General features: G+C 37.3%; 1 protein-coding gene and 1 non-coding gene across 11 annotated transcripts in view; both read left to right on the plus strand.

The window, feature by feature from the left end:
- NEXMIF (neurite extension and migration factor) overlaps nt 1-16,191 on the plus strand; it is a 199,248-nt gene that overhangs the window by 80,546 nt on the left and 102,511 nt on the right. For 8 of the 10 annotated variants that reach the window (XR_008391052.1, XM_053662385.1, XM_053662388.1 and 5 more), the window contains one exon: nt 6,054-6,166. The exons of the other annotated variants lie outside the window; for them this stretch is intronic. The gene's annotated coding sequence lies outside the window, so the exon portion shown is untranslated. The remainder of the gene's footprint in view (nt 1-6,053; nt 6,167-16,191) is intronic. 10 annotated transcript variants of the gene reach the window in all.
- LOC119044973 (U6 spliceosomal RNA) lies at nt 3,313-3,415 on the plus strand. The gene has a single exon (XR_005081709.1). It is a non-coding gene; the product is annotated as a U6 spliceosomal RNA (small nuclear RNA).

Below are 16,191 nucleotides of genomic sequence, written 5' to 3' on the forward strand. Positions count from 1 at the left end.
TTTTTTTATTAGTTTATGTATCTATGTATTATTATTTTTATTTAAATTATTTAATTTTTTTCTATTACAATTGTTCATATTTTCTCCCACCCCCTCCAAACCCTCCTTTCTCCCTTGCTTCCACCCTCCCCCTTGGTTTTGTCCATGTGTCCTTTATACTAGTTCCTGAAAACCCTTCTTCCCACTGTCCCTTCCCCACTCCTCTCTGGCTATTGTTAGACTGTTCTTAATTTCAATGACTCCAGTTATATTTTGTTTGTTTTTTACTTTTGTTGATTATGTTCCAGTTAAAGAGGAGATCATGTGGTATTTGTCCCTCACTGCTTGGCTTATTTCACTTAGCATAATGCTCTCCAGTTGCATCCATGCTTTCATAAAGGGTAAGAGCTCCTTCTTTCTCCCTGCTGCATAGAATTCCATTGTGTAAATGTATCATAGTTTTTTTGATCCACTCATTTACTGATGGGCACTTAGGTTGCTTCTAGCACATGGCAATTGTAAATTGTGCTGCTGTGAACATTGGTGTGCATAGGTTCTCTTGGCTTGGTGTTTCAGGGTTCTTTAGGGTATAGTCCCAGCAGTGGAATTGCTGGATCAAAAGGCAGTTTCATTTTTAGTTTTCTGAGGAAATTCCATACTGTTTTCCACAGTGGCTGCACCAGTCTGCATTTTCACCAACAGTGTACTAGGGTTCCCTTTTCTCCACAACTTCTCCAACATTTCTTTGTTGATTTGTTTATGATGGCCATTCTGACTGGTGTGAAGTGGTATTTCATTGTGGTTTTAACTTGCATCTCTCTGATGGCTAGTGATGCTGAGCATCTTTTCATGTTTCTCTGGGCCCTCCTTGGAGGCCCAGAGTATGTTCTCCTTGGAGAATTGTCTGTTTAAGTCTTTTACCCATTTTATAATTGGGTTTTTTGTCTTCCTGGAGTAGAGTCATGTAAGTTCTTTATACATTTTGGAGATCAAACCCTTGTTCAAGGTATTACTGGCAAGTATGTATTCCCATATGGTTTGTTCTCTTTTCATTTTAATGCTATTTTCTTTATCCATGCAGAAGCTTTTTAATTTGATGAGGTCCCATTTGTTTATTCTTTCCTTTATGTCCCTTGCTCTAGGGGACATATCTGTGAAGATATTGCTGCGTAAATGTCTGAGATTGTCCTGCCAATGTTTTCCTCTAGGACTTTTATGGTGTTACAGCTTATATTTAAGTCTTTTGTCCACCTTGAATTTATTTTGTGTATGGTGTAAGTTAGTGCTCGAGTTTCATGTTTTTGCATGTAACTGTCCACATCTCCCAACACCATTTGTTAAAGAGGATATCTTTACTCCATTTTATGTTACTGCCCCCTTTGTCGAATATTAATTGACTGTAGAGGGTTGGGTTTATTTCTGGGCTCTCTGTTCTGTTCCACTGGTCTATGTTCCTGTTTTTATGCCAGTACAAGGCTATTTTGATTACAGTGGCCTTGTAATACAGTTTGGTATCAGGTATTGTGATTCCCTCCTACTTTGTTCTTCTTTTTCAAAATTGCTGCAGCTATTTGGGATTATTTATGGTTCCATATACATATCTGAAATGTTTATTCTATATTTGTGAAATATGTCATGGGTACTTTAATAAGGATTGCACTGAATCTATAAATTGCTTTCGGTAGTATGGCCATTTTGATGATGTTAATTCTTCCAATCCATGAGCATGGTACATGCTTCCATTTGTTTGTGTCTTCCTTAATTTCTTCTTTCAGTGTTGTATAGTTTTCTGAGTACAGGTCTTTCACCTCCTTGGTTGGATTTATTCCTAAGTACTTTATTTTTCTTGTTGCCATATTGAATAGGATTTTTTTCCTGGGTTAATATTGATTTTTTCCAGTGTATGATACATTTAGCACCAGTTTTATTTATGTTTTTTGTAGTTTTTTAAAAATTTATTTATTTATCTTTAGAGGGGAAGGGAAGGAGAGAGGGAGAGAAACATCAATGTATTGTTGCCCTTTGCACATCCCCTGCTGGGAACGGGCCTGCAGGGAACCAGCCTACAACCCAGGCATGTGCCCTGACTGGGAATCAAACCGTGATTGTCTGGTTCACAGGCCTGAGCTCAATCCACTGAGCTACACCAGCCAGTGTAGTTTTGAGATATGTGATTATATACTTACTTATGTAAATGGGTGGGAATGGAAGTTTTGTATATCAGTGTTATCCAGTTCTTTGAACTTCTTTCAAGTTATTTGCTATGTTACCATGACCTAAAATCAAAAACTATTTTAATTATTTATAAACTGAACATCATCTTTTGATTTTATTTCAAAGCAAGGAATCAGATGCTTTCCACCTGGCAAAACATGTTTGCCAGTTAATAGAATAATTGACTTCCTCAACACCTACACCAGTATTTGGAATTCTTCTTTTATTTAGTGCCTGGGAGATTTTTATATCTTGAGACTTTGCACACATTAAGAATTAGAATAAGTGAGAAGTATACATTTCTTTAGGAAGACAGGCAAAGACCAAGGTGAAAGGGAATTAACTACAGATTTTTTTCTCAGACTATTCAGATTTAGGCAAGAATACATATGGAAGTTGAGGATTGTCAAATGGATTTTCTTGAAGATATCACTGCTTTTCATCCACTGAAAAGTCGTCATTATATAGTCTCTAGTTTTAAGACCACTGCTTTATAGCATTAGCACATTTCTGTGTTTGTTTGCTGAGTACTCCAAAAGGAATAAACTAATGCCTATGTTTATTATAACTGAGGAATGGAAATGTTACTACTAAAATCTTTGGGTTGGTGAGTCATCAGCATTAAAGTGGGTTAAAGACACCCTACCTTTATCCCAAAATGCTGAAATTATCATTGTTTTTAAAGATATCTTTAAAGCAAAATGTCCTGGATTCTTCCTATTTTCCAAACTTGTACATAGTATCTTTCACTCTTACTGAAAGTTTGCAGTTTATAAGTTTATGTTTACTGTTTTAAACTTAGTGCCATTATAAGTTGTACTATCTTTACAGGCAGATGTAACTGAAAAAATGAAAATTGTGCCCATTTGTATATTTAACTAATTTCTCTATTGTCTTTGTAAGTATATTAACAATTACTATCTTTTAAATGTTTAGGGTTTTTTTTTAAAGCAAGACTTCATTATTAGTTGTTCAGCTATTCTAAACTTTTTAGGAGATGTCTTTATTTTGTGTACATTGATTGTTGTAGTGGGCTGAATGGTAGGCCTCAAAAAGATCTATCAATGCCCTAATTCTCAGAACTTGAGACTCTTACCTTATTGGAAGAAAGAATCTTTGGTGCTTGCTCACTTTGGCAGCACATATACTAAAATTGAAATGAAGATTAGCATGCCCCCTGTGCAAGGATGACATGCAAATTGGTGGAAAAATAATCTTTGTAGTTATAATTAAGTTAAGGACCTCAAAATAAGATCACCCTGGATTATCTGGGCATGCCCTAAATGCCTTACATGTGTCCCATATAAAAAGAATGAAATAAACACAGGTACACAGAAGAAAAGAGATATATGGAGGAAAAGGCAATGTGAAGATGGAGCACAGAAGGATGTGGCCACAAGCTAAACAATGGCAGCAGCCACAGAAGCTGCAAAGAATGGATTTTTCCCTGGATTATCCAAAGGAGAGTGTGCCCTGCTGACAACTTGATTTAGACTTCTGACTTTTTGAACTGTGAGAGAATAAATCGCTGTTATTTTTTGCTACCATCTTTGTGGTAATTTGTTATAGAAGCTACAGGAAACTAATACAATTATTTTTTAAGTTAATTGCATTTCTTTTCTTCAATTTTTTTTACTGTTCAATTACAATTGTCTTCATTTCCCCCCCCCCATTAATCTCCCCATTTCCCACTGCCTCCACCTAGCCTCCATCCCCTGCTTCCCTCAGGTTTATGCATATATGTTCTTTGGCCAATCCTTTCACCTTCTTTTATCCAGTCTTCCCTCCCCCCTCTCCTCTGACAGCTGTCAGTCTGTTCCTTGTATCCGTGCCTCTGGTTCTATTTTGTTCCCTAGTTTATTGTCCACAGCATTTTGAGGACGTGAGCTTTTTTGGTCAAGTGTCTTGAATTTGATTTTTTTATCATGGAGGAGTAGGTCATTTGTGTTACTTACCCAACTGGTAGTTTTTCTAAAGATAATTATAAGTTTCTTAAATAAATAATGAAACATTTTTTAAAGATTTTATTTATTTATCTTTAGAGGGGAAGGGAAGGAGAGAGAGAGAGAAACATTAATGTATGGTTGCCTTTTTGTGCATCCCCTGCTTGGAACTGGCCTGCAGGGAAATGGCCTGCAACCCAAGCATGTGCCCTGACTGGGAATCAAACCACGACTGTCTGGTTCGCAGGCCTGCGCTCAATCCACTGAGCTATACCAGCCAGGGCTAATTTTATATTATTATTATTACTATTGTTAATTCACTTATAATCTTGAGTGAAAAATGCCTTTGCTGACAGTCACTTGTAATTGAGATGGAGAGACACAGTATGTGGGCTGTGATTATAAAGTAAAATATTTGCTTTTAAAAATCAACAGTTACTTTTTGAGGAAATTCCATACTGTTTTCCATAGTGGCTACACTACTCTGCATTCCCACCTACAATGCAAAAGGGTTCCCCTTTCTCTGTATCCTTGCCAGCACTTGTTGTTTGTTGATTTATTAATTGTAGCCATTCTGACAGGTGTGAGATGATGACATCTCATCATGGTTTTAATTTGCATCTCTTTGGTGATTAGTAACATTGAGCATTTTTTCTTATGTCTAATGGCCATTTCTATGTCCTCTTTGGAGAAATGTCTATTCAGGTCTTTTGTCCATTATTTAATTGGGATGATTGGGGCTGTTTTATAGGTTATTTACAAACTTTGAATATTAAGCCCTTATCAGATACATTGGTGAATATGTTCTCCCATTATGTGAGCTATCTTTTTATTTTGTTGATGATTTCCTTTGCTGTGCAAAACTTTTTAGTTTGATGTAGTCCTATTTGCTCATTTTTTTCTTTTGTTTCCCTTGCCTGGGGAGGTATATCTGATAGAATATTGCTGTGAACAATGTCCAAGATTTTGATGCCTATATTTTCCTCTATGATTTGTATGGTTTTGGGTCTAACATTTAAGTCTTTAATCCATTTTTAATTTGTTTTTGTGTGTGGTGTAAGAGGGTGGCCTATTTTCATTTTTTCTGCACATATATGTCCAATTTTCCAAGACCATTTAAAGAATAAACTAGCTTTAGCCCATTGTATATGCTTGCTTCGTCTGTCACATATTCACTGACTACAAAGGCGGGGGTTTATTTCTAGTCTTTGTATTCTGTTCCACTGATCCATATGTTTGTTTTTATGCCAGTACCATGCTGTTTTGATTACTATGGCCTTACCGTATAGTTTGTTATTTGGTATTATGATTCCTCTTTGTTCCTCTTTCTCAGGATCATTGCTGCTAGGCAGGGTCTTTTGTGGTTCCATATAAATTTTATTTGTTCTACTTCTGTGAAATATGTCATTGGAGTCTTGAAAGAAATTGCATTCAATCTACAGATTGCTTTTGGTAGTACAGACATTTTAATGATGTTAATGCTTCCTATCCATGAACATGGTATTTGCTTCCACTTATTTATATCTTCTTTAATTTCTTTCTTCAATGCCTTATAATTTTCTGAGAAGAGGTCTTTTACCTTTTTGCTTAGGTTTATTCTTTGGAATTTTATTCCTTTGAATCAATTGTGAATGGGATTGTTTTCTTAATTTCCCTTTCTGTTAGTTCATTATTGGCATAAAAAAGTGCAACTGATTTCTGAGTATTAATTTTGTATCCTGTTACTTTACTGAATTCATTAGTTCTAGTAGTTTTTTTTGTGTGTGAAATCTTTGGGGTTCTGTAACTATAGTATCATGTCATCTGCAAATAAAAATGGATCTGGTTTTGACCCAGCAATCTTACTTCTGGGAATATATCTGAAGGGACCCTAAACACTAATTCAAAAGAACATAAGCACCCCTATGTTCATTGCAGCATTATTTACAATCAGCAAGATATGGAAGCAGCCCAAGTGTCCATCCATAGATGAGTGGATAAAATAACTATCGGACATCTACACAATGGAATACTACTCGGCCATAAAAGAAGTAAGTTTTACTCTTTGTGACAATATGGATGGACCTGGAAAACATTTTGCTAAATGACATAAGCCAGTTAGAGAAAGAAAAATACCATATGATTTCACTCATATGTGGAATCCAATGAACAAACTGAACTAACCAGCAAAATAAAGACAGACTCATAGATAGAGAACAGGATAACAGCTAAGGTTGGGGGGAATGGTGGAGGGTGTAAGGACTTAGCAAAAAGGAAAAGGGACTCCTGGACATATATAATGGTGTGCTGATTGTGGTGGGGGAGGGGAACATAAGGGGACTAAATGGTAATAGAAAAAATACAATACAAAATAAATAAAAAATAAAAACCAGCAGTAACATATGCAAAGTCATATTGCCCCCTTCCAAACTGCTCACTCTAGGGAACATTTCATTCTTATGAAACTGACATTGGTTAAGAGTGTTTTTGGCAGTCCTCCTTTGAGATTGTCTCCAGGGCCCACAGCATGTTACTTATACTTTGCAATGACAGGTCTTTATCCTCTGAGGGTAGAGCACCTTTATCATTTGGAATAAAGTTTCAGTTTTTAGTGTGACCTCTCTGAAACATGATAATTCCAGGGTCTGTCTGGAAAAAGTCCAGCCATTGTTAATATAATGAGAATGGTTTGTGTGACATTGATGTAATCTAGCAGCCAAGGAGAGTAGACTGGAATGTGCATGCATGAACAATGACGACTTCACTGTACTAGTCAGTGAGGGCAGTAGACACCATTGAGTGAGCATGTGTACTGTGTGACCATCACATTCAAAATGACTGAGTGAGTAAAGCAACAAATCTGAATCAAATTTTGCATTAAGCATGAACACTCCTCTGTGGAAACTATTCTAATGATTCAGAAGGCCATAGCTATGGGCAACTGGTGAGTGTCAGCTTCATCATGCCAACACACCTGCTCATGTATCCCATCTCATGCAGAGTTTTTTTGGTGAAACATCAAATCACCCAGGTGGCTCAGCCCCCTACAGCCAATATTTGGTGCCCTGAGACTTCTGGCTTTTCTCCAAACTAAAATCACCTTTGAAAGGGAGGAGATTTCAAACCATTGATGAGATTCAGGAAAATACAATGGGCAGCTGATGGCAATTGGGAGAACTGTGTGAGGTCCCAAAGTGCCTAATTTGAAGGCGACTGAGATGTCATTGTCCTGTGTACAATGTTTCTTGTATCTTCTTCAACAAATATCTCTATTTTTCATATTACATGGCTGGATGCCTTCTGGACAGACCTCATATCTATGCATGTACTTGGAATAGTTTTTAAAGACAAATTTGTTTCATCCATGGGCACACCCCATGTAACATCAGCATTAAAATGGGACATTTTGAATTGTCTTGTTACATCCCACGCAATGGATACTTACCTCCAACAGTTCAGATTAAAAGAGCTGACTATTTTGTAAAGCACACTATTTCATTGTTACTCAGTTATATCATTACAAAATCATTCTACAGTTAAATAGGACCAGATGTGGGCAAGTACCTAGTTTTGTACAAGGAACATAGTAAGTACACGATAAACTTTATAAGTTGCTTGTGTAACCCTAAAATGTACTTCCTTCAAACTCTACCTTCAAACTGTTCCCAAACTCAAACTTTGGGAACAACAAAGGTTAATTTTTATTTCTCCTTCTATATGACAAATCCTCAATTATTAAAAAAAATATACTTACATAATGTTCCCCTGAAATGTCTCTCCTCCGGGCTAAGTACCCTCAGGTCCTTCTCTTATCTTCACAATGTCATAATTTTTAAACAGTATACATTCAAAACAGTTAAGTAGTAGTACTAGGTGGCATATAAAAGGGATAGATAAGTAGTACAGAGAGCTAATAAAATAGTACATAAGTGCAATATCTATAGGACAGAATGGTCTTGAGAAGATATTGTGCTGAAGATGTAACTTATACGGGGCCCTAAAATTCAAGTAGAATTTGAGTGAACTGAAAACAGAGTGTAGTAGATTCCTTAAGTCCTGTACAGTGATGGATATGGTTACTATTTGTTCTATCTGCCTGGAGAAGGGGGTTTGGTATATAGATATTTGTTTCTGTTTCAATTTTTTATTGTTTATTTTTAAGGCAATTGTGACTCACTCTCAGGAGGAAAGACTCAGTTTTTGTCAGTAGTCAAATACATTTGCACTTCAATTGTTGAATTACATCACACATGAGATTGTACAATGTTGTAAGAGTATGTATACTGCAAACAATAGAGATTGATTCACTTGTTACTTGGCTGGCCATATACATCCATTTACTTAGCATCTTCACTTTCTCTTCCTATCTTTCTCACTGTGTTCTTTATTCCCCACCCCTCAATATATCTTGAGCTCTCGATCTATATCTGTTTGATACCAATACAGTTGAATTTCTTAATTGAGGTTTCTAGCTCTCACCCCAAATGAGGACATAGAATATGATTTATTTGAACAGTTTCTCATTTAAAACCTTTTCTGCTTTTTGGAAACAGTACTTTTACTTTCGTTATTTTTTGATTCATGTTTATCCTCATAGGAAATTGTACATTTCCTGAAGAGGGGAAGCAAGGCATAGCATATTAATGGCGGAGCAAAGGATGTGGCCTCTATTTTATACCATAAGGAAAATTATAATTTTGTCATCTTTATTTATGATGGTTTCTACTTCTCCATGTAACTTCTGTCCTTCAGCACCAATTACCGAGTCATGAACACAGTAGATACTCAATTAAATAAGGAATAATTAGGATATCCTATTTTCTGTAGCCAGGGAGCACTTAAATACTTAATAGTTAACAAACAATATGTGTAGATAATCATTAATTATCTTTACAGATAGCTTCCCTGGTGGGGTTTTAGTTAGCTTGATTGTTTATTTTTTCAGCTGTATCTGCTAAAAAAAAATGCTGTATCTGCTCATCACTACCAATCAGAGCAAGCCCTGGCCCATTTACAACATTCTCGTCCAACTGGTTTTGCTGGAAAAAAAATAGTGTTAGATGTCCTACTAGATATAGTTAATGTTATATCCTAGTTTCTTGTGTTTGTATTTCTTTCTACATCACCTTGTACATAGGAAGCATTCAAAAGATACTTGTTGACTTAGAGTTGAATCAAAGATGTATTAACTATCAAGTCAGCAGCAGCAGCACCTATTTTAAAATGTCTTGAGCTATGATATGTTTACAACCAAAAGTATAGAAAGAATCTATTATTTTGGTTAAGATGAGCAAACAAGGCTTGTTAGCTCACTTAAAAAGAAATCAGGGAACTCATCTGTGGACTAGAAATCTCCTCAGTCTCTTTTCTTTAGCCCCACATCAATATGGCAAAGTAGGTAAATGCTGTGCTCACCTTCTCCCAAGACCACATCAAAATTACAAGTAAATTACAGAGCAATCACCTTGAAGAACCATCTGAAGACTATCTTAACAGAAGTCCTAAAACTAAGGATATAAAGAAGAAGCCATGTCAAGACTATTAAGAGGGGTGGAAACACAAAACTTGCTGGTCCCACACCCATGTGCAGTGATTGAGAAACAGGAGGGATATCTCATGTGTGAAGGTTTTTCCTGAGGAGCGAAGGTTCCCAGCCCCACACCATTCATTCCAACCCAGAGCTCCTGTGCCGAGAATAGGAGCCCCCACAGCATCTGGCTGTGAAAACCAGTGAGGATTTTGTCCAAGTGTGATGGATGGCTGCTGGAAACAGAGATACCCTCTTTAAAAGACCCATCCATGGATTCACATGTTTACACACCATAACCCTAAGCTCCAGGGAAGGGACAGCAGCTCAAAAGGTACCAAAGACACACAGAGGGAAAATGAAATGTGTGTCTTCAGTGTGAGGGCAGGAAGGACACCTGCCATTATTTGTGTGTTGAGCCCTCCCCCCATACAGCCTGAAACACAGGTGGGCATCATATTTGAATCTGCATTATCCAGGTGAACACTGCTTTTCCCACCCTGGTAACTCTGCCTCACCCAACTCCTACACCACCCAATCCTCTTCATCAGTTATTCTTCACTGTCATCTGGCTATGGCTCATGGTGAAGACTTTCCTAAAAACTCTCAAAGGTCTTCAGACCCAGGGAAGGTGGTGACTAACCTCAGTGTGTGCTATGCCTCTTGCTGAGCAGCGGCAAGCCCTGACAATGCCAGCCAACTTGGTTCACAGCATGGCCTCTCCCATGGGCCTCCAGTCCCAGCTCGGGCAGCTACCAACTGCAGATCACTTTGTAACTTTCAACAGGTAGCTTCAGGCCAGGCAAAGTCAGTAGCTAGCTTCAGTTTGCACTGGCAACCCTCCTAAGAAACCCATAATCAACACACTGTGGCCAGCATCAGACCAAAATAGAGCGCCACCTGATTAGATCCACAAACAGCACACCTAAAGGGTGATATCCACAGGCACCAGAATCCCGCTGGGGTGAATACTCTGCTCACGAAGTGTGCAAGAGGCAACCAATCAATGTTTCTCTCTCACATTGATGTTTCTCTCCCTCTCTATCTCCCTCTCTTTCCCTCTCTAAAAATAAATAAATAAAATATTTTAAAAAAATGTTATTTGTGGTAATATGGGGGAACCAAGAAAGTATCATGCTAAGAGAAATAATTCAGACAGAGAAAGAAAAATGCAGTGTGATTTTACTTATTTATGGATTCTAAAAACCAAAATAAATGAGCAAAGAAAACAAAAACAGCCTCATAGATACAGAAAATAGACTGATGGTTGCCAGATGGATGGTGGGTTGGGGGATTGGGTGAAAAAGGTGAAGGGATGCCCTGGCTGGTGTAGCTCAGTAGATTGAGTACGGGCCTGTGAACCAAAAGATTGTGGTTCTATTCCCCGTCAGGGCACATGCCTGGGTTGCAGGCCAGTTCCCAGCAGGGGATGCACCAGAAGCAACCATACATTGATATTTCTCTTCTTCTCTCTTTCCCTTCCCTTCTAAAGATAAATAAATAAAATTTTTTTAAAAAGAAAGAAAAAGGTGAAGGGATAAAGAAGTACAGATTGGTAGTTACAAAATAGTCATGAGGATGAAAAGTTCAGCATAGGGAATATAGTTGATAATATTTTAATAACTATGTATGGTGCCAGGTGGGTACTAGGCCTATCAGGGAAATGATTGGTAAGTTATATAAATGTCTAATCACTGTGATGTACTTCTGAAACTAATATACTGAATGTCAACTATCATTGAAAAATTACCCCCCAAAAGACAAAGGTACTCAAAATGTAGAGAGGGAGAAGCAGAAAAGACAAATCCAAATTTGGCTGTACTTCAGAATAAAGAAAGTGAAGTCTGTCACACACAGAGGAAAAGGGAAACATTAATATGCTGAAACCAATGGCAGAACAAGAGTAAGAAAAGGGCTTGGCAATATAAATTTCGGTCAGTCTGCATTAATCAAGACTTCTGGATAGTTCTGTTTGACTTGGTTTCACTTGATGTTTATCGTGGATGCAATGAAAATCTTTATGGTTTAAATATTTTTAAAAACAGAGTAGAAGAATTATTTATATCCTAAGTTTGAATTAAGCAGGTTACTAAAATTTTACCACAAAATTTTACAGACATTAAAATTATAGTTTTATATTTATAGATATTTGCAGGTTTTCATTAGATTTTTGCCATTTTCTATTATCTTTATTCCATAATGATTATGTGAGTATGATAATAAATGTCTTGTGAGAAACTTTGTTTCTTTATACCTGGGTATGGGAGAATAGTTGATGTGGAGAACTCTACTTTCTGCATGACTGAGAGCTTAAGGCAGAGCCTTAAAACCCCAAAAGTTCAAAGATAAGTAAACACCCTAGAACAGAGCTAAACCTGTGTACACTGTCTGGAGCTTTCAAAGGGTACCCATGTATCATTGCTGTGTGTTGTTAATAACATTTGTAAAAGGAAAAGGCCATTGGCAAACTGGCTGATGGGGGTTACCAGTTTAGATATAGAGGAGTCTCCATTGAGAGTATAATAAAATGTTAATCAAAAGATATTATTGCATGTTTTCAAAAGTGGCTTTTAAAAAATAACTTTAATATAAAATTACCCCACTTTAATTCTGTTGTTTTTAACTATTTTTTATTTAACTTAATATCTATTACTATACAAATTTTTCTTTTTAAAAACTCAAATTAGAATGTTTTTAAATAAAAATTTAGAGATTCTAAGTTTTTTTGCTTACCCTGTGTTTAATCTGGTTAGGGTTATCACCTAGATTGTAGGGACCAGGTTTATCCATATACAGGGTTTAGCACATCATGCATACACATGCACCTATATAAAAAAGTTAGGATTTTCTGGTTTCATTTTTTATTGTTGTAAGCTGTCAGAGGGGAAGAGGGTTGAGGGGATGAGGTGAGGGATCAAGCAAAAGAAAAACAAACTCTCCCTGAGCAGGTGACTTGGTTGGTTGAAGCATCATCTGGTACACCAAAAGGCTGTCGGTTTGATCTCTGGTCAGAGCACATGCCCTGGTTGCAGGTTTGATTCCAGGTTGGGGTACATATGGGAGGCAACCAATTGATGTGTCTCTCTCACATCAGTGTTTCTCTCTCTCTCTTTCTTCCTTTTTTTGTGAAATTGGAATTGTTGAACATGTCCTTGGGTGAAGGGAGAGAGAGAGAGAGGGAGGAAGGAAGGAAAACTCAAAGACATGGAAACAGTATAGTGATTACCAGAGGGAAAAGGAATGGGGAGAGGTAAAAGAGGGCAAAGGGGGATAAATAGTGATGGAAGGAGACTGGACTTGGGTTGGTGAACACACACCACACTATATAGGTAATGTATCATAGAATTATACCCCTGAAACCTATATAATTTTATTAATTGATGTCACCCCAATAAATTCAATCATTAAAAAAATAAAATTTATGCTTACTCAGATTCTAGTTTATTCTGGCCTTAAACTAAATTTTCTTTCACATCTAAGGGCTGTAAGACCATGGAATTTTTTATTTTGGACATCTTGATTACTTCTTTTATCTACTGTGATTACCATGCTTTTATTCTTTGGTGGGGGCACTTCTTTTGTTTTACAGTTCTCCCAATTTTTCTCTCTTTGCCCCCTCCACCCAGTACCTTCCATTCTCTCTGGCAACGTCCCCTCCTTAGTTAATGTTCATGGGTGATGAATATAAGTTCCTTGGCTTCTCCATTTCATATACTATTCTTAACTTCCCCTTGTGTGTTTTGTACCTACCAATTTGTACTTCTTAATCCCTGCACCGTTTCCCCCAATCTCCCTTCTCCCCCTCCCACCTGAAAACCCTCCAAATGATCTGCATATCTATGATTCTGTTCTTGTTCTGCTTGTTTGCCTAGCTTGTTATTTAGATTAAATTATTGATAGTTGTGAATTTATTGCCATTATAATGTTCATTGTTTTGATATTCCTTTTTGTATATAATTCCCTTTAGCATTTCATGTGATAATGGCTTGGTGATGATGAGCTCCTTTAGTTTTACCTTGTCTGAGAAGCACTTTTTCTGCCCTTCCATTCCAAATGATGGTTTTGCTGAATACAGTAATTTAGGTTGTAGGTCATTGCTTTTCATTACTTCCTCCCTGTCTCTTCATACATGTAAGGTTTCTTTTGTGAAATCAGCTGACAGTCTTATGGGGACTTCTTTGTAGATAACTATCTGCTTTTCTCTGGCTGCTTTTAAGATTTTCTCTGTAACTTCTCCCCCCTTCTCCTCCTCCCAAGGGGGAATAGAACAACTGTAACAGCATAATCAATAAAAAAATAAAATAAAATAAAATAAAATAAAATAAAATAAAATAAAAAGATTTTCTCTTTCTCTTTAACCTTTGGCATTTTAATTATAATGTGTCTCGGAATGGGCCTCTTTGGGTCCATCTTGTTTGGGACTATTTGTGCTTCCTGGACTTGTATGTTTATTTCCTTCACCAAATTAGGGACATTTGCTTTCATTATTTTTTCAAATAAGTTTTCAATTTCTTACTCTTCCTCTTCTCCTTCTCGCACCCCTATGATTCAGATGTTGGTACATTTAAAGATGTCCCAGAGGTTGGTACATTTAAATATACCATCTTTAAATGCTGGTACATTTAAAGACGTCCCAGAGGTGTTCTGATTGAATGCTTTTTTTCTTTGTTATGTTTCAAATCATTGATTTGATTCTCAGTTTCATCCCCTAGACTGTTGGTTCCCTGCAGATTTTTCATTATCTCACTTCATGTAAACTTCATTTCTGCCTGGATCTTTTTTATGCTATTGAAGTACCAAATGAGTTCCTGGAGGACCTTGATAACCAGTGTTTTGAATTCTGCATCTGATAGATTGGCTACTTCTTTTATTTAGTTCTTTTTCTGTACTTTTGTTCTGTTCTTTCATTTAGGCCATATTCCTTTGCCTCTTCAATTTGGCAGCCTCCCTGTGTTTGTTTCTGTGTATTAGGTAGAGCTGATTTGACTCCCTGTCTTAGTAGTATGATCTATTGTATAAAAGCATTCCTGTAAGTTTTATGGGGCAGAGCCTTAGGTAATTGCCAGTGTGGGGCAATCCTTGTCACCACTCTCTGGCTCTCTGTGGGGGAGGGCTTGGAGAGGATACAATGCTACTGCCTGGCCTCTGGAGTTTTGCCCAGGAGAAAGCTATCCCCCTGCACTCAGTCTGTTCCCAGTCACTTCAATTTCTCCCCATATTCCACTGGTGCCCTTCCAGCTGTTGCCCTGGTGCTAAATCCCAGAGGTGGTGGGTCTACATGAGCCCCAAGTTCATCATGAGCTTTGCAAGTGGATTCTCACAAGAATCCTGTAGTTTCTTCTGCCACCCCAACGACCACTGGTTTTTATTGCCAGAATCTGTAGAGGCTTATCTTCCTGGTGCTAGAAGCCTGGGCTGTGTGGTCTAATCTGGGGTATGGAATACTTTGCTCCCAAAGTATCCCTACCAATTTTTATACACCACACATGGATGTGGGGCTGCCCATTTCTCATCTCTGCACCTCTCCATACCACTCTGTGTCTCTGTGCCTCTCTGCACATCTCCACCCCTTCTACCCATCTGGATGAGTGTAGCTTCTTTAAATCCTTGGTTGTCCAACTTCCTTACAGGTTGATTTTCTGATAATTCTGGGTGATATCTGTTCTGTAGTCTAGTTATAGTTTTTGCCATAGTTGTGTGAGGAGGCAAGGTGTGTTTACCTACACCTCCATCTTGACCCAACTATGCTCTTCATTTTCACTAGTTATTTAGAAAACATACACTGACATATAAATACATATACATATTTATGGACAGATAACTGTGTGTTAGGTCATTTAAATAAGAAATCACTGTGACTTTTTTATGAGCTCACAGCTTACCTTCCTTTCAGTGTCTCATTTATTCATTCCTCTAATAAGAAACTGAGCAAATAGTTACATGTAATCATTGTCCTGCTGAATGAGTACTCTCTAATAGTGTGACCTTTTCCGGCCTTGCATTGTTACTCTTGTTTTGCTTTCTTCACATTGGTCTGTTCAGCCCTTCTGTGGTGTTTCCATTTCTGCCTTTGTAGATGAGACCATAACTTTGAAAAAGTGTAGAAATGGTAGGAAGTAAAAGAGGCTTATCAAGACAATGGAGAAATCCTTCTGTCCATTCCTTTTCGATTAGATTGGCTGAACTGTAGTATGTGACAAAAGCAGGAAACGGAAAAAGTATAACTATGCACTGTAGTCTGTTTCTGTTAGGAGATAATCATTATATACCAAAATGAGAATCTGGTCCATGTAAGGAACATTTAAAAAAATAGTTCTTGTGTTTGCTGTTATATAGGACTATTGGAATGTGTAGAAGTTTGAGGGAAAATTTATTCTGTCATGTCTAAAACTATCATGTGTTGCCTTTTCCAGATGTCTGTGCAAGGTGAATTCTCAGCATGTGCAAGTGTTGTAAATCATGAACTGTTTTAGTTTTTGATACACAGGAGAAAATATGGCCCCTAATGAGGATTGTCAACTCCTGATTCCACAGTAAAATAAGGAAAAT

Source organism: Artibeus jamaicensis, unplaced genomic scaffold, assembly GCF_021234435.1.
Source record: "Artibeus jamaicensis isolate MK-2021 breed Jamaican fruit bat unplaced genomic scaffold, CSHL_Jam_final contig_240, whole genome shotgun sequence".
NCBI classification, from domain to species: domain Eukaryota; kingdom Metazoa; phylum Chordata; class Mammalia; order Chiroptera; family Phyllostomidae; genus Artibeus; species Artibeus jamaicensis.